We start from the raw sequence: 22,293 nt of genomic DNA, 5'->3' as shown, positions 1-22,293 counted from the left end.
TTTATACAGTTGGTTCTAATTTGGAAGCAGGAAAAATTAGGAAAGTTGTCAGTTATTAAGTCCTGACCATTTGTGGCCAATGGTTATGAAAGTTATTGTTTCTTTTTCTGGGCTGGGTGCTGTTGGTTGTGGGTCTATTTTTATATACAGTCTGGAAATTGTTCATTTAAATATGAAGTCTTTCACTCTCTTGGCAGGGTGAGTCACAAAATTAACCCCTATTCAAAGGTGGGGAAATAGACTCCACAGTTAATGGGAGGAACTGAAAATCCACATTGCAAAGAATGTGGACACAGGGACATCATTACTTGAAGTCATGAAGGCAATCAGCCTAAAATAAGCTTCCAAGGTGTGTGAGGGACTAATAGTGAATTATGAGGAAAAAAAGGGGTCGAGGTTGATTCCAAGTGTTTTTGCTCTAAGCAACTGGAGGAATGGAGCGTTAGGACCTAGAAGACAAGGAGTAGAATTAACAGCTTCATTTTGGATTTAAATATCTGAGTGGAGTTCGCAACTGGGTATACAAGTCAGGAGGAAGTTAGAATGGAAATAATAATTTGGTAGGGAGTGACTCAAAGAAAAGAAAATAATTTGTAAGTCTTGAATATTAGAGAGATGCAACAAAGCAGACAAAGAAGTGGCCAGTGCATTAGGGGGACTCCAAGAAATGGTGGTATCCCAGAAACACAGGGAAATAAATGCTTCAAGAAGGACATAAGCAATATAATCAGCTTGTGTCGAATGTAGAGCAACAGGAGGACAAGGAATTGACCAGTGAATTTGGCAACAACTTGTAGATCAGTAGCGGCCTTGACATTGGTGACCTCCTAAGATTGTTTCTAGACTGTCTTTTTCTCGACCGCCTACTCCTACTACATAGGGGACCAATAACACCTCTTTCCTGGAAGATCGCAGTAGACTTAATACTGGCCTCCCCACAGCTGCTTTGCCTTCTTCCCAATCACTGCCCATACTGTAGCCCATCAAATCCTAGCCTCACCACCCCATTTAAATCCCTATGATAGCTTCACCATGGTCTTAGGACAAAATCCAAACCCTTATTATGATTTGTAGCCCGTGCCTGTCCCTTCAGCCCTCCCGCTACATTCCTGCCATGCTGGCCTTCTCTTACTTCCTGGGGTGCAATCCTGCCTCTCACCAGAGCCTCTTTGCTTGTTATTCCCTCTCCCTGAAACATTTCCACATCCTCAACCCAACCAACACCCACACTGTGTGTATGCCTTGCAAAGTTACAAGCATGCTTCCTATGTCTGTTAAAAGGGAAGCAATGTATGACTGTCTAGCCTACAATAAGTCCTTTAAACACCCTGTACCCCATACCCTTCTATCCCACATATCCTGAATATAGTCATGGCCGAACTTTTAAAATTATGAATCATTGCTTTGTGCTTATTTGTTTAATATATGCCTCCTGTGTAAGTCTGTGGGATCCTGAAAGGCTGCCACATCTCCTGACTCAAAACTGGGGCTTAGTTAATATTTTTAAAATAAATTAATGACATCAGATGAAGTCTGTAAGATGCACAATATTGTCCCCATTTTACAGATGAGGAAACAGATTCAGTGAGGTCAAGACTTTGTTCCAGGAACTCAACAACAGTCTGCCTCACTCCTACCTGCTGACTTTTCATGTATGTGTGTCTGGGATGTGGGGGGTGGGTGGTGCTCACCACTGGCTGGAGTTTCTTTTTTTTTTTTTTTTTGAGATGGAGTCTAGCTCTGTCGCCCAGGTTGGAGTGCAGTGGCTAGATCTCGGCTCACTGTAACTTCCGCCTCCCGGGTTCAAGCAATTCTCCTGCCTCAGCCTCCTGAGTAGCTGGGATTACAGGCACCTGCCACCATGTCCAGATAATTTTTGTATTTTTAGTAGAGACGGGGTTTCACTATGTTGGCCAGGCTGTTCTCGAACTCCTGACCTCGTGATCCACCCGCCTCGGCCTCCCAAAGTGCTGGGATTACAAGCATGAGCTACCGCACCCTGCCTAGAGTTTCTTAAGGACAGAGTTCATATATTATTCATTTTGGAGTTAAAACTTATCCCTGTGTTTCTGATACTAGTCTCAACAAATATTGACTGGATTGAGTTGCAGAGAATTGAATTTCATAGATTTGAGGTGAACTGAAAAAATATGCAAACCTTGTAAAAACATGTTTAGGTTTATCTTATGAATTTTATTTTCAGTTTATAATAGCAATTTCTGCCTCCCTCTTCCCCCTTTCATTGTTGTGGTTTCTTTCTTCGGGGAGATATTTTTTCATCCACGCTTGCAGCTAGTTGACTCTGGCAGAGGTTACCTATTGTGCTTTCTGGCTCACCTCAAGTACTATTTGTGTTTGTCTGATGAAGAGAGAATTCAGCCCATTATGAAGCAATAGAAATTGTGTGAATGCTTTCAGCCTGGGAGTCAGTGCACTCACGGGAAGTAGGGCTCTCAAACTCCGGCAGACTGCGGACCACTTAGGTGAAATAGACGAAGCCCACGAACCAACAACCACCCTCATTCCCACTTGGGGCTGCCCCAAATGAAAACCACACCCTAAGAAATGGAAAGCTGGTACCGCCTCTGATGAGCTGCAGACGAGACAGTGCCTGCTTTTATTAAATATCATAAACAAATAACTTAATAACACCCGAAACCAAACCATCGATGCTATCACACAATCTACAAGCATTAATGCCACAAGACCACTGGGTTCTCCAGCTGTAGACTACCAGGTGGCACCCAACAAAACTTCAAAAATATCCTAATTGATGGTATTTTTACCCTTAATAATGATAATGGTAATAATGTTGATAAAAATAATACACGGCAATATAACTTTCAGTCTGAAGTAAAGTTTATAAAGAAGTTCAATTTGATCTCTCAGAGCTATACATAAGTTTGGTTTTTGTTTGTTTGTTTTTGTTTTGTTTTCTTGAGACTGAGTCTTACTCTGTCTCCCAGGCTGGAGTGCAGTGGCGCAATCTCAGCTCACTGCAGCCTCCGCCTCCCAGGTTCAAGCAATTCTCCTGCATCAGCCTCCTGAATAGCTGAGACTACAGGCGCACACCACCATGCCTGGCTAATTTTTTTTTTTTTCAGTAGAGACGAGGTTTCACCATGTTGGCCAGGATGGTCTCGATCTCCCGACCTCGTGATCTGCCCACCTCGGCCTCCCAAAGTGCTGGGATTACAGGTGTGAACCACCGCACCCAGCCCCATACAATACGTTTGTGAAGAATACTGAACAGGAATTATGGTGACCATTCCAGCACAGATGAAGGCTCAGAAAAGATGCATGTTAGGTAAAATGATTCATGGACAGGAAGTGACAAAGCCAGTAGATCCCCAACCCAGACGCTTACTTGGCCATCTTGAGGGTCTGGGACTATGATAGACTGAATTACTGCTCCCAACTTTTCACTCCCTCTCTGTTATGGACGTATACATCTGAACATGTTGCTATATAACTTTATAGTTTATAGTTCTTCCCCATATGGGTGGACTACACTTCCCTGCCTCTGTGAGTTCAGCTGGCCATGTGACTTGCTTTGGCCAATAAAATGTTAATGAACATTTTATTGTGGGCAGTGGCTTTAGAGGGTTCCCATGGCTTGGCTGGCTCTCTTGCACTCCTATCATTCACTATGAGAAGATGCCTAGGATTCTGGTAGAAGGAAATTGAGAAGACATTTGGAATAGACCTGCATCCAACCTGCATGGCAGAGCCAAACCTACTTGAATCCATCTAGGTCCAGCTGAAATAAGCCAAATACCATCCAACTTACAGATCCATGTGTGAGAAAAATAAATGTTTACTGCTATGAGCCAATGAGTTTTGGGGTTGCTTATTATGCAGCTCTATTATAGCAACAGCTAAATAACACAGAAACTATGTCTTATTTTATGAATGGGAATTTGGCTAAGGGGCGATGGATCTGTTGCCATGTGCAGAAAAATGAGCACAAGTTTTGTCGTCATAACTCGCAGAACAAACACTCAAATCCCAGTTGTGCCACATCTCAGCTATGTGACCTTGAGGAAATTACCTACTTGTCTGAGCCTTATTTCTGTTATCTACTAATCAGGATAATAATATCTATTTTGTAAAGTTGCTGTATGGATTAAATGAGATATTTTATGTCAACAACTAGAACAATATAGGAACCACAATTTTCCATAATTGTTTCTGTCTCAGATCTGAGTAAAATGTCTCTTTTTTTTAACCATATATGCTAGATTTTGGCCAACATCAGGGGTCAGGGTCTGGAAAGGTATCTTTAGTACTACATAACTTTCATTTCATTTTATTTTAAATTCAAGGGTACATGTGCAAGTTTGTTACATGGATTAAACTGCATAATGCTGAGGTTTGGGCTTCTAGGATACCCATCACTTAAATAGTGAACATTGTACCCAATAGGTAGTTTTTCAACCCTCATTCCATTCCCACCAGCCCCCTTTCTGGATTCCCCAGTGTCTATTATTTCCATGGCTGTATCCATGTGTACCCAATGTTTAGCTACCACTTATAAGTGAGAACATGTGATACATACCACGTTTTGAACCCAGGGTTAATCAGTGAAGAAGAAAGAAAGAGAGAGAGACAGAGAGAGAAGGAAGGAAGAAAAGAAAGAAAGAAAGAGAAAGAGAAAGAAGAAAGGAAGGAAGGAAGGAAGGAAGGAAGGAAGGAAGGAAGGAAGGAAGGAAGGAAGGAAGGAAGGAAGAAAGGAAAGAAAGAAAGCCTAGAGAGAAAGAGAGAAGAAAAAGAAAGAAAGAACAGAGAGAGAGAAGAAAAGAAAGAAAGAAGAGAGGGAGGGAGGAAGGAAAGAAGGAAGGAGGGAAGGAGGGAAGGAAGGAAGAAAGAAGAAAGGAAGGAGAGAAAGAAAGAAAAAGAAAGAAAAAAAGAAAAGAGCAAAGAAAGGAAGGGAGGGAGGAAAGGAAAGGAAGAAAAGAAAGAAGAGATGAGAGGAGGGAAGGAAGGAGGGAGGTAGGGAGGAAAAAGACAGAGATGGAGAAGTAATAGGGGAGGGAAAGAAGGGAGAATGAGAGTTTAAATGCAACTAACCTCAAGACCTCATGTAGGAAAAAGTGCTTCCTCATGCCATCCTCTCAATGCATTCCTCTCAGGCTTGCAGTGAGAGTAGAGACTGAGCCCAGATATGCAAGAAGAGCATGGTGAAATATGAGAAATGAAAATGAAGAAGTTGACTAATGTGATTAAGATCACATTAATCACTAACTAACCAGTCATAATAAGTACCTGACTCCTGGAACTGCTTGCTTGCACCTTCTGTGTGTGCAAGGTACATGGCTTGAGCTCAGTAATTAGGTGCTGATTGAGTATATCTGGGATTGTGCCATAACCTCTCTAGCCAGAGGGTTTATGTGCCCTCCAGGTCTAAAATTCTATGATTATGGCAAGCAAGATGTAAGCACAGTGAGATAAACAAAACATGGAGGTGGTTCATCGGCTGGTTGCCTAAAAAAAGTTAGTGTATTATATGATAATATAAATGTTTTTGTTTCTGGCACAGATTCTTACTTTTAATAATGTTTAATACAATGTAGGCATCTCATTACTATGTATTGATATATTCATAACCAGCAACATTTGGCCCTTCTCGTTTCAATAGCAACAGCTGATACTTTATTTTGAAGAATTCTTTTGATGCCCTTCTCCTTCTTTAGGAAGGAGAGTGTGTACCATACTTTGCTAGGCACTGAAGATGCAGAAGTAAAAAAAAAAAACAAACAAAAAACAAACAAAAAAGTGTCCTTTCTATGATCTCCATTCAATCAAACTCTTCATGAGTCTGGACCAGTCATTTTTGGCTCCTTATGAACAAGCAATTTCCCCAATGCTGATTCTCAATTTCCCTTTCTTCTCATGAGTTTGGTGAATCTTTGGGAGTAATTATAAATATTCCAGGAGTTTTTGACTCTCCATTTTATCTCAACCCTTCCCATATGCAATACATTACTAGGTGGGATGTCTTTCCAGCTCACACATTTTTCTCCTTTTAGCCATGCCAGCTGCCCTCTGGTCACAGCTAAATTATCCAGAGTTATGACACAAGAACCAAGCTGAATCAAACAAATTCTGTTATTCATGAAATTGAGATTTGAATTCAGAGACACAGAAGACCCACAAAATTTACTTAAAGCAACACTTTGTTTTTTCTCATGAGCCTGTGGGTAGTTGGACAGTTCTACTGATCCGAACTAGGTCTGGTGGGGCTCACTCATGTGCCTGCAGTCAGCTGCGGGGTTGGATATGCAGTTTTCAGATGGGTTTTCTCTCATAGCTGGGGGTTCAGCTCAGAAATCTGGGATGTTATAGCTCCACCTCTTGTGCCACATCATCCATCTTGAGCCAACATCTTGCTTGCCATATCATCCATTAGGCTAGCCCAGGCAAATTCTCATGGCAAAGACAGGGAGCAACCAAGAAAGTGGAAATCTGAAAGTGTATTAGTCCATTCTCACACTGTTATAAAGAACTACCTAAGACTGAGTAACTTAAAAAGAAAAGAGGTTTAGTTGACCTACAGTTCTGCATGGCTGGGGAGGCTTCAAGAACCTCACAATCATGGCAGAAGGTGAATAGGAAGCAAGGTACATCTTACATGGCAGCAGGAGAGATAGAGAGAATGAGGAGAACTGCCACTTTTAAACCATTGGATCTCATGAGAACTCACTCACTACTGTGAGAACAGCATGGGGGAAAACCACCCCCATGATCCAGTCACCTCCCACCAGATCCCACTCTCAACATGTGATTACAATTCGAGATGAGATTTGAATGGGGACACAGAGCCAAACTATTTCTGCAAGTGTTATTCAAGTTTTTGCTGTCACCATATTCACTACTGTTCCATGGCCAATTTCAGACTCAGCATGAGAGGGGGCCACAGAGTTACAGAGCAAGGGGCATAGATACAATGAAGTCTTTAACTGAGACCATTAATAAAAGTAACTAACCATAGATTTGAAGTCAATAACACTAATGGCAATACTCTAGAAAAAAGATATGTGGAGGCTCACCGCTGAGTTCCCTAGAGATCCCCTGATTTCTGCATTTCCAAGATTTGAATATTCAGTCATTTCTGTAATTAAATGAGCTACCCTAGAATCCTTCTGATAAATCTTTCCTTCTTAATTCCACCAGTCAGTTTCTGTTATCTTCCACACACAAAAAGTCATTATTATCATCATCTACAATGAACTTTAACTAGTATACCACTTTTTGCCAATTCTATATCCAAAAATCTCTCATATTCATCCCTTTCTTGCCACTGTTAACAGTTACTGCTTCAATTTGAACTTTCATTATCTCTAGCCTGAACCACTGCAATAGGATTTCTCAACCAGAATATTAAGCTGTTGGACGTGAACTCCACTGTAAATTGGCTTCTGGCCTTTAGTATTCCTCAGTTACACTATTTGGTTTAGTTATTGCACTAGACAATTTCTAACTATCAGGTGTCTCATACCTTACATAGAAGAGCTAGTTGGTGATTTTCTATGGAGTTTAATGAGAGTTTAGAAGCTGTGTAGTGTTTTCCACATTTTCCAAATACTTACATTGCTTTTTGTAAAGAAAAAAAAATTCTTTTACTTTTTTTATTTAGCATCTTATTTGAGGTCTCCCAGTCTCTCTGCCTCTGTATAGCATGTAAAAATAAATAAATAAACAAATGGCAAAGAAATTGTCCTTTTAGAAATGTGCTATTTATGATAACTTCATAAAGAAAATAACATTATAGTTTTACCTTTTAAGTAAATGTTATCTATCCAGCTCTAGGATATTGAAATTGTTCCAACAATATGATAATCTGTTGGTGTCAGGGAATTTAAAGATTGCATTAAAATTGAGTTGATAAGAAGAAAAGGAACCAGCCACTCAGCTACAGCGGAACTGTAACAGTTTTTGCATGAATCAGAGCATGCTCTCACTCAGTCTTCTGTGGTTAACTATGTGTAATACTTGAAACACTGGGCATGCATATATTTAAAGAAGAGTTTTGTTTTATTCCAAGGACCTACACAGTCATACAACTGATACAGTCATACAGTATATATACAGTAATGGATTTTCCCCTCAATATATGAGGAAAACAATATAAAGCTTATGATACCCTTTACAGAAAATGTTTTCACCTCCAAACTCCACCTTCGTTTAGCACTTTTTTGGATTTTTTGTTTGTTTTTGTTCTGAGGATGTATGGACTCAAGCAGGGGTTGGCAAACCAGGCTTGCAGACCAAATTTCACTGACTCCCTGCTTTTATATTCCATTTGCTTTTGTAAGTAAAGTTTTGCTGAAACGCAGCCATGCTCATTTATTTACATGTGGTCAATGGCTGGTTTTGCTCTACCTCAGCAGGTTGAGTAGTTACTACAGACACAATATGGCTCATGAAGCCTAAAATATTTACTATTTCCCAAAAATGTCTACTGGCTTTGGTTCAAAGGAAAGAGTATTTGCTTGGGGTAAATAGATATGGGAGATACCTTTTAGAAATGTACCATTCATGATATCTTCAGTAAAGAAAATAACATTATAGCTTTACCTTTTAAGTAAAGGTTTTATTCTGAAGAGAACAAAGCTATGACTTTCAGCAGATTAATTTTCTTCTTAGAGCCTGGCTTTTCTCCTTGTCAAATGGAAACAATAACCCTAGTTTTACAGAAGTGTTATGAGAATTAAACAAATACATGAATAGCTTGGACCTCACAAACAGCAATTTTTCCAACCTTCACCCCTTACCCTCCACATACATCCTACACCCCTTCACTTGAGCTATATAATTCAAACCTACAACAACTTATGTTTTAAATCATTTCAAAAATCATGTTTCAAAAAAAATCACATATGAAGGACAAAAGCCCAGCCTCTTCAGGATTTCTGAATGGGTGTAATTTCCCAGCTTTCTCATCCCTTTTCTTTCCCCTGATGTACTTCTAAAGGGTTGGAGCAAATAGCGCATCTACCAGTTTGGGTAAGAATCGTCTTATAAAGTGAGAGCAAAGCACCACATTAAAAATGCAGGTGTGGTTCCAAGTTATCTAAAATCAATGCAGTTTAAGGTCCACAAAATGATTCTCTTGCAGTTAAAAATGGGATTTGGTTGCACCTACAGTTCAGCATTCATAAATTCATATTAATGCTTGACAATTAAATTATAGATTGTAGCTGTCACAGATATTCTCCAAAGAAGTGCCAAATTCTCTAGTGAGAAGTTCTATTGGTCCTTGAAGTCTTTTTGCCATCACTTTTAAGTACTTTTTGTGCTTCTGTGATTAGGAAACAGATATTCAAGAAAATCACCACAATTTTCAAGTTCAAGTTTGATAGTCTGCAGCTTTCATCCTCACCCCCAAAAGCAGGTTCCCCGTCTCCTAAACCCTGTTCATGCATTTCATCCATGACCTTTGATTCCATTTCCTAGGCAAATGAAAAGGCTAATTTCTAGGTCCAGGATTGGGGAAAATATCCAGGAGTCCAGATGAGAACTTGCCTATAGGTTGCTGTGTCCAAAATGATCGTAGGCTATTGCAGAAACTGTTCAGTTTGGATGAAAATGAACTCTAGTTAGGTAGATTACCTAACAGAGTAAATAACTTAAAAAGAAAAAACAAGGGTGAGTAACCAGTATGAAAATCTCACTGGAGGAATAACAATAATGATAATGATTGCTTTTTTATACATATGCTTTCTTTGCACTGGGCAGTACGGTAAATTTGTCAGTAGGATGACTATGATTATAAAGATTATTCACGGCATAGCACTGAGCACATTGTGAATGTCACCCCCTAGAGTCAGGCAGTGTGCAGCCTGTAGTCATTCACGGCAGGCCTACATCAATAGATTATAATTGCATTATTGCACTGAAGATTTTCTACATACTTTACCTCATTCAATATCTGCAACAAATCTCTGAGGTAGATTTTGTCAACCTCTTTTCTGGAGAGCTATCCAAATCTGGAAACTCACTACCAGAGAGGTTAACTAACTAACCCATGTCCACATAGCTACTAAGCAGAGGACCCAAAATTCAAACCCAGGTCTGCCTTGCTCCTTGTTTTTCTACCATTCCACTGTGCCGCCCCTTAATTTTGGATTGTTAGTGAATACCTTTTAGAACACAGGGAGTTGAGGAGCTTTTACAGTTTGCAGTATTCCACCAGGACTGAAGCAATTTCCTGGGAAAGGGAAGAAAGCTCACAGAAGGAGACAGAGCTCTTTGAGGCCATGGTGGGGATACCATTTAGTAAACTGTGGATGAGCCTCTGAAATGGAAAAGACAAATCAACTCTGAAATAAAATCTCTGTGAATGGGTCTAACATGCTCCCAGAGGGTCAGCTTCCTTGAGAAGAAAGGCTACAGGGTTAGTACAGGAACAACCCTGTCAATTGCTAACTCAGTTTCTGATAAGAATTTATCTCCCTCATAATTATGTCAGAAATCAATGTTTCCAGCTTTAATGGTCAACCCACATTCAGTTGGCCTCTTTATCTTATCATGAAGCTTTATTTGGATTCAAACATAACCATAATAATTAACAAAGAACCCAAGTCTAAAACCACCCAGTTATTTATTGACTGTGAAAAGCAGGTTTCACATGAGGTGATTTATAAGAGAGATTATAAAGGTAGTGCTATAAGCCATAAAGACAATGAAAAGAGTCAAAGATCTACTCAATTTAACCAACTTTGGACAATATCACCATCTCATTTTTGTAGGCAGCTTGGCCTAGGAAAAAATACACACTTTGGAATCTGAAAGACCTAAGCCTAAACCTTAAACTCATGAGCTATGTGCCCATGGACAGTTACTTAGCCTCAATTTCTTCCTCTTAAAATTAAAATGATGCTATCCATCTTTTTTGATGTAATGTAAATTTATAAGAAAGTATTCCTAGAGAGCCCAATACATTGTACGTAGCACATAGTGGGTATTCTGTAAAGTTCATTCTCCTCCCTCTACCTTCAATGTCTGTGATTTGTTGGCCCTGGAAACTTGATCTTAGAATCTCAATTCACATAAACCTGTCGATATTTGATTGCAAGCAACTTGAGAGAAATTGCCTGTGGTTATACCCAACACAAAGTTGTTTCAGATTCCTGCCTTGGAAAGATAGAATCTTGCAGAGCAAAAATAAGAGTGACTTTTATTCATTAAGTCAATCAGTGTCATCAGGTATGAGCACCTGCTCTGTGTAATGATCAAGACTCATGCTCAAGGACAGGAGGTAATTTCAATTTCAGAGCCCCGCTATTACCCAATTTCAATTTCAGAGCCGTGTTATTACCCAATCAGAGTATTCCTTGCCTAAGATTCTTCCATTAACAAAAGACATTGTGTCTTGCCAAGTTTCAGTAAGAACAATAATACCAAGGAAAGGATTACAGAGTTATAATACCAGTTAAAATATAAGAATACCAGGTTATGGTATGAATGTGCCTACTGATAAACTTATTCTCCCTAAACTTATGGCAGGAAATAGAGTGCTTTAAGGGAATTGTTTGGAGAGTCAAAGAAAAAAATCAGTTACTTCACAAATATGTCCTACTTTATGATGTAAGAGTTTGAAGATACTGTTTCTTCCCTAAGGCTTATAGTTTCACCAGGAGACAGTGCAGAGTGAGATACTGGAAAAAGCAACACTCAGTGTCAACCATGCCCAAGGGAGACATCTGCTTCCCATGATTGTCAGGACTCAAAAGAGAGCTAACCCGCAAGTGAGTGTCACATAGAGAAAGAGAAACCACCAGGCAACAGTAAGTCTCAAAATGATGTCTTGGTTGACATATCTTTGTGATAAATTGCATCTGTGGCTCTAATTCCCCACCCCTCCCTATTTCCATGTCCTTTGCCACGTACTGTACTTTTGTAGTGCCCTTCAGTATAAGTGAGGGCACTCTTTGCTAATTTACTTTTGACCCAGCCATGTGATTTGCTTTAACCAACAGAATGAGATGAAAGTGAGGTGTGCCTGTGCTGAATTTAGGCCTAAAGAAGTCCTGTGTGCTTTCCCTTGCTCTTTTGCACCATGTCTAGGCTGGCCTGATGGTTCTAGCATAAGAGACATGGAGCAGAGCCACCAGCAGCCAAGCCCAGCCTAGACAAACCAATCCCCAGCCAACCCACAGACTATGAACAACAGGAGATGGTTGTTTGAGGTTGACTTGCTACACTCAATATCTAACTAACACACTTCAATATTTTTTCTTCACAATAAAATCAGAGGTACCATAAGATCCACCAACACTGCAAAATAAAACCAGAGCCAGGAAATGAATGGGAAATGAGAGGAAACAGATAAGAAGATTATGGGTGAGGAGCATGCCTCTGAATTTTTCTCTGAGGCTAAAAATCCTAATAATTACAAATACAGAAGGAAAAAAGTAGAAAAGACACCCAAACCCACAGATATTTCTAGTGACCCAAACAGCATTCACCTGAAGTGTGGGTGCACTGGAAAGTCACGGTCCTTAGAATGAGAATTTGGGTACTCAACTGATACATAAATGTTCTGAGCACTTTTATCTTACCAGTTAAAACAGGAAAATGATATTTCTTTTTTATACAGTAGACATGAGGATTGGAAACAATAGCAAAATAGAAGAGAGTAGCACCTGACAAATTAGCAATAAATGATATGTACTGGTATTGGTGATAATTAAATGTCAGCTTAATGTTCTGGTCTCTATACTCTGCCTATCTTTTCCCCAAGACTTGGTTAATTTATCCCCTTCTACACATCCTTGTTCCCAAATCCTTTGACTTGCTCCTGATGTGGTGAACTAATAGCTGGATCTTACAGTCCTGTCCCTGACAATGATGACAATGTAAATTTTTTTAATTTAAATGTAAATAATTTTTTAAATGATGACAGTTAAATCAGTTGAAGTGCTTACCAGGCAAGTGACTAAGCACTTTATTTACATTATATCTTCTCCACATACTGGCTCTGCTGTTTTATCATCATCTCCATTTTACAAACAATAACACTGAGAAGCAGAGACATTAATTACCTTTTCCAAGACTACTGCCATTAAGAAGGAGATAAAGGATTTAAATCTGGAATTTTAGAGTCTGGTATCAAAGACTGTCTTTTTTACAGCTACAGAATTCACCCACCTCCCATACTTTCAGAACTTTTCCAAGGCTGATAGGTTCATAACTCAGTACCCTCTGCCTCTAGGACACCAGTTTCTTAGTGAGTAGATGTGATGATGAGTTGAAGTAGGTGCTCTCGACCCCTAAGCAGAGGCCAGTGACAATTTCCAACCCTGCCAAAGTTGTAATGGCAAGGACTCTGTACCCCTTACCAGAAAAGATACTATAGAATAATTCCCAACGTCCCTACCCCCATGAGGCGAGGCGTGCAAAAGGAGGTGCTGAGAGGTCAGGCCATTGCTGTCTATGGGCGTTTACTTTCTGCTCTCAGACTCTTCTCAATTAGGCAGTGTAGCAGCTCAGTATGTTCTAGGAGGTCACTCTGGGAAGACTAAAACAATGAGTTAAAGTTTCATTTTAGACCCTTAATAGCCCAATCAATAATTTAGGGAACAAAGAAAACATTTTCTGGGAAAGCATTAGCTTAAAACTGAAAAGTAGCTTCTCGCCCCTTGGAAATTACACAGTTTAAGCAAGGGTGGAGTCAAGGCAGAAGAGGCTGACAACTGCTTTTCAAATATTCTCTCTCTCTCTTTCGTTTTTCTCTCCATACTTCTTCCTCTCTCCTATCTACTCCTCTCTCTTGTTCTCTGCACTACTTGTACTACTATTTGGTATTTTTTTCTCATCTTTCTGAATATTGCAACTACTGGTGCAACAACTAATTAGTACCACAACAAATCTGTTGCTATAAATTATTTTTTCTTGGAAACAGATCAAAATCATTATCTACTAATGTTTAATTTCACTTGAAGTGTTAGCCCCACTTAAAATTAAACATTCATCTTAAAGAAATTTCTGCAATTTGAATCAAAATTGTACTTTGTCCGATGTGCTTGGCTGACTAAAAATGTTTAATTTAAAAATGTAAAAATAGATAAGATTCTAAGAGTTACAAAGCTGTTTTAAGACTTTACATGACAATTAATAATATATCCAACTTGCTCAAACCTTTGAACTGATATTCAGGAAACTATTTCAAAATGCATTTTTTTCCTCTCTCTAGTTATTGCTGATTGCAAATGCACTAAGAAATCCATTTGGTTTGGGAACAAGCAAGACTTCAGAGAAAGTAACCTGACAAAGACTTTTGCCTCAAAATTTGTTGATCTGGACTGAATTATAATACAAAAATCATAGACTAAAAATCCAAATGTCCTATACTTTTTTAGTAGCCTTAATGATGGCTCACCCAAATAGTTCAAAGTTATAACAGAAATTAGACTTACGAAAGTTGGTCCTGAAGTGGTCCCTGTTAAAAAGATGGAGAACAGAAAACTAACAACTAACAAATGATAGACAGCTTGTCCTTTCCTGTCATAAAGAAAAATAAGGCATTTGGGTGGATTAAATATGTCAACTGTAAGAGTATCGTCACATCCCTCCCTCATCCATGGCAGACACCTGCAAATCCCTCAAAAGCCTGTATATCAGGGGATTGGAGTTGTCAAAGAGAAAAATCCCTATTTGGGATCCCAGGACTAGATGACTTTTCAAACTTTTTAAAATATTGTAAATCTTTAAAATGGGATTATTTTTTCAAGTTCACAAGGCCAAGGTAATGGCTAAAACCTGGTATCTTGATTTCTAGGTTAGTTCATGTTTATAAATTGATATTGTCTCTCTAAGTCCTACTCACACCCTCTGTGCCTTGCGATATTACCGTGACCAGGAGCCCAGGCACATGCTGGTCTGTCAGCTGCTGACACTGCCCCAGGAGACAGCCCTACTCAGCTGCCATCCACTTCTACCCAACTTCCTTAGTGAGACCTTAGTCCATTTCCCAGGCAGTGGGCCTCCAACTTTAGCTGCATTAAAATCACTTCAATGCCTGATAAAACACAAATTGCTCAGAGTTTCACGCCCACAGAGTTTCGGTCCCCATAAGTCTAGATGGGGTCGAAAACCTTTCATTTCAAACACGTGTTTTGGGACAATTTTCTATGAGTCTCTTGTATTTCTGCACATCTTGCAAGCAGAGGCACTATCTTCCTTTTTTTGTGGACTACTTTTCAAGGATGTATTTATACTTAAATACAAGGATATATTTACTACTCAGAAGATAATAAAAGGTAGGTGTATTTGCTGTCCTATATAATAAAGATAATAATGTCTCTGTCTAGAACAAAGGTCAGGCAGGCTTCCTGTCCATTATGAAATGTTAGAATTCCCTAAACTCATGATTCTTCTCCTGTAATGCAAGCCACTGCATGTGCAGGCACTTTCCGGCCTTACTGGCATTGCCAGCGGTAATCAAGGATTGGTGCAAGCACTGTAATAACACGTTTCAATTTATTTATAAGGTTTTTGTCCACATCCCCTTTCTACTACATCCACTGAGTTCAGGACTCCTACTGTTTTTATTCCTGTTTTGGTCCCAGGATTAAAACAGAGCCAGGTACAGAGTGGGTGCTTGATAAACATTTGTTGAATGCATGAATATATAAAAAATTAATGATCAACAACCCAGCAAGTTTAGTACAACTCTTAACTCCATTTTATAGATGAGAAAAGGGAAGTTTAGAGAGTTTAAGTAATTTGGCTAGAATCACAAAGCTAGGAAGTTGTAAAGCTGGGATTTGAACCTAAGTCCCCTGACTCTCCCACCTAAACTCATAAACACAATATTCTACTTCCTCTCTAACATGTATATGTATATCTTTGAAAATAATGAGAACAGACTAGGTGAGTAGTGGCTACTTGACAATCCTGGTGATTGTTTTCTTCTTTCCACATACCTACACTTTCTAAATTTTCTACCCAAAAATGAACATATGCATATATATATGCATGCATATATATATGTACACACATATATATGTATGAGTATATATATAAATTTTATAATGAGAAAAAAAACTATTTTTTTTTTAGATGAAGTCTCGCTTTTGTCCCCCAGTCAGGAGTGCAATAGCATGATCTCGGTTCACTGCAACCTCCGCTTCCTGGGTTCCAGCCATTCTCCTGCCTCAGCCTCCTGAGTAGCTGGGATTACAGGTGCGTACCACCACACCCAGCTAATTTTTTGTATTTTAAGTAGAGACGGGGTTTCACCATGTTGGTGAGGCTGGTCTTGAACTCATGACCTCAAATGACCCGCCCGCCTCGGCCTCCCAAAGTGCTGGGATTACAGGTATGAGCCACCATGCGTAGCCGAAAAAAACTATTTTAAAAAAATCTGCTGAATGGCATTATTTCAATGATGCTTCCACCACCAAAAGTACTTCCAATGTCTCCTCTAGAATTTCCCTCAGGAGTAGTAAACAAAGCACACAAGAAAATGATTCTTCATAGCAGCATGATGGAATACTATGCAGCCATAAAAGATGATAAGTTCATGTCCTTTGTAGGGACATGGATGAAACTGGAAATCATCATTCTCAGCAAACTATCACAAGGACAAAAAACCAAACACCACATGTTCTCACTCATAGGTGGGAATTGAACAACGAGAACACATGGACACAGGAAGGGCAACATCACACTCTGGGGACTGTTGTGGGGTGAGGGGAGGAGGGAGGGATAGCATTAGGAGATATACCTAATGCTAAATGACGAGTTAATGGGTGCTGTACACCAATATGGCACATGTATACATATGTAACAAACCTGCACATTGTGCACATGTACCCTAAAACTTAAAGTATAGTAATAATAATAATAATAAAAAAGAAAATGATTCTTCATACATTATTATGCTTCATCTTGACCCCAAGTGGGCTTGCCCCCCTCAGTCACTCCCTTATTTAATTCACCAAACCTGATATGATTTCAAACAGCATTAATTTTTTTCCCAAAATCAAGCTGGACAAACATTTGCAACTGCTGAAGAAGTTAAAAGAAATCAATATAAACTCTAAGGTCAACCCCTCATATAGGTTCCAAAAATAATCTTCAGCATCTGTAAAATTCGTGGCTTAGTCTCCGAAGACCATTAAACATGAACTATAGTTTTTTCTCTATATAAGTTTTAAAAGTCAACATCCTTAAATCAAAGTTGTATTTCAGGTTTTTCTTTATTATAAATCTTTGAAAAGTGGTTGTCCTCATGGCGGGCAACTCTATCAGCCTGCTAGCAAGAACCCACCCGGCCGTGCCCCACCCCTAGGCTCCCTGACCAAGACAGCTCAGAGTTTACTGGAAACACAAAAAAAGGAATTATGCATTCCCCAGCAGCACTCAGACCCATGTCATTTAGATTCACTAAGATAATCAGTATTTGATCATTAAGAGAACACTGTACTGTTTACAGTTCTCAAGCATTTGGGACATTCTCCTTTGTTCATTATACCCAATTAGAAATTTGAATTAAGGTTTCCATTAAGCAAACACGGATCTCTTTTCCCATGTTTGTTGTGGAACAGAAGCCAACAAGCCTCTTTAATTTCCTTCCAAGTTTGTATATGAATTACATTGTTGAGAATGGTAATATAATTGTTCTCCCTCTGCATTTGGGCCAATTGGTAGAAGACAGCACGACTCAATCAAACCTCTCTCTTCTGAAAACCATTATAATATTTCAATATTATTGCCTTAGCATTTGGAGATACATTTGCAGAATTTTGTGAAAATCAAAATATACATTCTGTACATTGTCTTTATAAATAATCTTATGATGCCATGAAAAGAACCCCACTTTGGAAATCAAGAAATCTGGATTCATGGTTCACTTCCATTTACTAACTGGAGGATTTAGAGAAAGCTATTTAACTTCTCTGAGTTGGAGTTTTCTCACAGTTAAAATACTGGATTTATAATTCCAGTACTAACTACCCTATACAATTATTATCAAGATCGAATGAGATCATATATGTGAAAATGTTGATAATGTTTATTTAGAATTAACAGTCACATAATCAAATTTCATTGAAGGTAATCCTCAAAGACGTGCCTAATTTATAATTTGACTCTCCAGAAATGCTTCATTATAACACAGTCTAATGTCTCATTGGAAAATTTAATCTATCAACAAAGAGCATAATAGTAGGACAGTCTCTATTTAATCATGCAAGAATAATTGTAATAGGAAGGTTACACTTGAAACATCAGCTTTTCGGGGTGGGGGATGGGAGTGTATTGTGCTTCAGCTTTCAAATTCACAAAAATGAATCCTTCCTTCTTGTGTGGCATTTCACAATGTTTTTATCTTGGGAAAGGGGCGGGGCAGGGGCTGCAGAAAGAGGGACAAACTGGAAAGGTCTCGTTTCTTTTCAATTACTACAGCCAGACTCCAAGGACATCATTCACAATGGGTAGTACACAGAGATGCTCCCTTCAGAAAACACTTTAATTACGGGCTGCTGACATGTGTCCAGGAGGGAGCTGGCTATCGGGGACTGGGAGGCTGAATCCCCAGGTGGGGACACAAAGTAATTACCATCATCAACGGCAATTGTAACAATACTGGAGTTGGTCTCCGGTTGTTCGCAAACAGGCAATTCCTTTTATGCAGACATTCCAGTTGACCCCCTTGTGCAGAAGCTCCAGAAGTTAAAAAAAAAAAAAAGCAGGATATAACCTTTTCCTTCTTAATCATCAACATTTAGCAGGGTAAATGTCATCTGCTGTCTGACTTTTCATTAACCATACAGAATTCTGGGAAACCATCCCTGCATTTAGAGACAAGCTTTAAAAAAAAAAAAACGATTTCCCCTATTTCTTTCCTTTTTGTTTTAAAAACCAGCTATTTCATTTTCATGATGTCCCGCCATGGGGATTGCTGGAGGTGTCACCTTGCAATGTCCTCATCAAAAGTTTCTTAAGGCAGAATTGTCAGAAGCAAATTGGGTAACTGTGCCAATGAGGAGACTCAATTTAACTGTCATCAGGAAATTATAAAATAGCTTATCAGAGATTGAATGTGAAGGAAAGACCCCGAGGATTGTCATTTAAGAAGCAGTAGGTTAAACTGTGTAGGGCAGCTTTCCTTTAGCTCATTAGTACTTGAAGTCACAAGCATTTAAAGATCTAAGTCCCACCAAGGGAACAAGCCTACCTTCAGTGCTCCTGCTGAAGAATGATTACCTGGAATTAACGAGAGCATCACTAGGGATTTCTTCCCAGGTCAACTCAAACAGCAGTTACCCTGATACAGAAATCTTAGGAAACAGTTAACCTGGTTCAGCAACCCTATATGCATGCCACAGCAGTGTGTACTTCAGACATTTTCTCTCTGCAGAGCAGAATGTCACCAGGAAATTATTGAGATAAAAACACATCCACCCTGCACCTGTCACAAGTCATGTCATGATGCGAAAAATTACTTAGTGATGCCCAGTTCTGTGGATGTCTCCATTTTATTCCCCAGCCTGCCAGTCATTCATTTGTAGCTCCATGAGCAAATTCCCTTAGGCAGGGTTAATGGTTGGGGGAGGGGAGAGGCAGCCATCAGTCAACTATTAGTTTTAGCAAGCATTTCACCAGTCTAATTCATTTTGTCTACACTGACAAGAGGCATGCAGTGTAGGACAAGGACGGCATCCACACTCCAATCTTAGGTTGTCTGAGCACAATCTCCACAATGCCTTAGACGCACACTCCTGGGTAGATGGTTTTCCTTGAATATGAACCAGCTTGCTGAGCAGAATGGGCACCCCTGATTAAATTAAATTTCAGGCTATGGTCTTAGTTTTGCAAAGTCTCATAGCTGTCCTTAAAAATATAATATTACTAGAAGAATTGGGGCTTGTCATCAGGAAACCTGGGCTTGAGTCCTGGCTCCACCACAAACTGCATGACCCTGTGCCAGTCACCGGAGCTCAGGAACCGCATCTCTAAACTTGGGATAATCAGGAGAATACTCATCTCACAGAATTAAATTAAGTATCAGCCTTAGCAGTGTGTTTCCAAACACGCTGGAAAATACCAAGCAAAATGCAAATGCTCACAGTTATTAGTGTCAAGAGAAGAGAAATTCAACTGAATGGATACTCAAACCAAGATTTTCCTGTTGGTAACTCATTTAAAGTTAGCTGGGCGTGGTGGCACTCGCCTGTAGTCCCAGCTACTTGGGAGGCTGAGGCAGGAGAATTGCTTCAACCTAGGAGGTGGAGGTTGCAGTGAGCAGAGATCGCGCCACTGCACTCCAGCCTGGTGACAGAGCGAGATTCCGTCTCAAAAAAAAAAAAAAAGAATAGTTATAATTAAATAAAACAATGGAATAATATCTTTGTGTCATTGGTCAATATTTTTCCAAAATAAAACAGACTACAGGGTGGAGAAAAGGCAATTTTTATTCATTAAATATCGCCATTAGTTGAGGTGCAGTTGGTATGTATATAACACTACTGAGGGTAGAGTGTGTTTATCAGTATTCTTGGCTACAAGTAACAGAAAACAATTGGCTATCTTCAAAGGAAAAATAGGTATTAGAAGTTTAGCAAGGGAACACAGAATCCTTAACAGGCTTTTTTTTAAAAAAAAAAAGAAAAAAACGGATCACGAGGTCAGGAGATCGAGACCATCCTGGCTAACACGGTGAAACCCCGTCTCTACTAAAAATACAAAAAATTAGCCGGGCGAGGTGGCGGGCGCCTGTAGTCCCAGCTACTCGGGAGGCTGAGGCAGGAGAATGGCGTGCACCCCGGGGGGCGGAGCCTGAAGTGAGCCAAGATCGCGCCACCGCACTCCAGCCTGGGCAACAGCGAGACTCCGTCTCAAAAAAAAAAAAAAACTTCAAAAGTGGCAGGAAAGGAGGGGCCTGCGTGGGGCCGAGAACACAAATGACAATGACCATTTTGTTAGCAAGAATTGTCTACTCACCCATTACAGACAACACCATCCCACTTTGGATGTCTCCCAAACTCTCCTGGTCTTTGTGGAACTTGTTTCCAATTCGAAGTCCTGAATGGAAGCATCAGATTGGCTCAGCCTAGGTTATCTGTGCAAACTCTTGCTAACGGGTAATGGAAGGATGTATGGTTTTTACTCTAGTTTTTAAGAATGGAGATGGGGCAGGTGGGATGTTTCCCAAAATAGAAAGATAGATGCCAAGCAGCCAAAAATGGCAGCTGTCGCTGATAACTGACTATTGGGTGTAGCCTACATGCCAGACCCTTTTCACATTTTGTTTCACCAAATCCTCCCAAGCACCTGGGAAAATGTTAAAATGCCCACAGTGCAGATGAGAAAACCGGGGCTCTGGTAACATTCGTGCATTTTCAAGAATTGTGCATCTAGTACGTGATGCCAGGTCTGTCCTATCCAGCTGGCTTACTTGCATGTAAATTGCTTTAAGCTTTGGACTCAGGGCTGAAATAAATAGCAAATCAGAAAGAACCTTGTCAATCAACATGACAGGAGAAGAAAGTGATGAGAAATAAAATCAGTCTCCCTTTTCCTCTGTGAATACAAGGCCTGGTGTCTCCTCTGCTGGTCTACACCTCACACAGGAGGGTGTAGAGGAAGTACGTGGGTAACAATGCTACTGCCCATGCCCTGCACATTCTGGTGGCTTCACCACCCACTGGAGCAGAAGTTGGATCCCATCCTTCCATCAGGAAGCTATTGCTGTGCTGTATGAACTTTGCTGCCCTGGAAATGCTGATGCTCCCTAAGCCATGAATATTTATGATTTCTATTTTTCCAAGCACCAATGACTTAACCCAAAGATGATGTGGATCAGAAAAAGATCAGTCCCCACCCTAGAGATTTTTTCTTCCCTGGTAAACTGATGACATTAAAAACAACAATGGAAATTACTGACTGTGTGTTTTCTTTCCTAATATTTTAACCATTTTTATTCATATGAGACTGGACAATGGAGTGAATAATAATAGTTCAAATTTCATGTCTGAAAATTTTCATACACAATTATAAATATTGTTTTCCTTCAACTCTCTGGGCAGGATAGAACAGTAAAGTATAAAGTTTCAAAATAAAAGCTGGACTAGGATCTTTGCTCAGCTAGCTATTAACTGATTACCTTGAAGTAAGTTACTTCACCTCTCTGAGCCTCAGTTTCTCCATCTGTAAAATGGAGATAATAATACAGAATTCATAGGGTTATTGTGAGAACTCTGCACAGTACCTGGTATTTAGTAAATATTAAATAAAGGAGAGTTATTATTATCCCCATTTTACAAAGGCAAACTTGGAGAAATT

The sequence above is a fragment of the Pongo pygmaeus genome, chromosome 3 (genome assembly GCF_028885625.2).
Source record: "Pongo pygmaeus isolate AG05252 chromosome 3, NHGRI_mPonPyg2-v2.0_pri, whole genome shotgun sequence".
NCBI lineage: Eukaryota > Metazoa > Chordata > Mammalia > Primates > Hominidae > Pongo > Pongo pygmaeus.
This window is presented reverse-complemented; position numbering follows the sequence as displayed.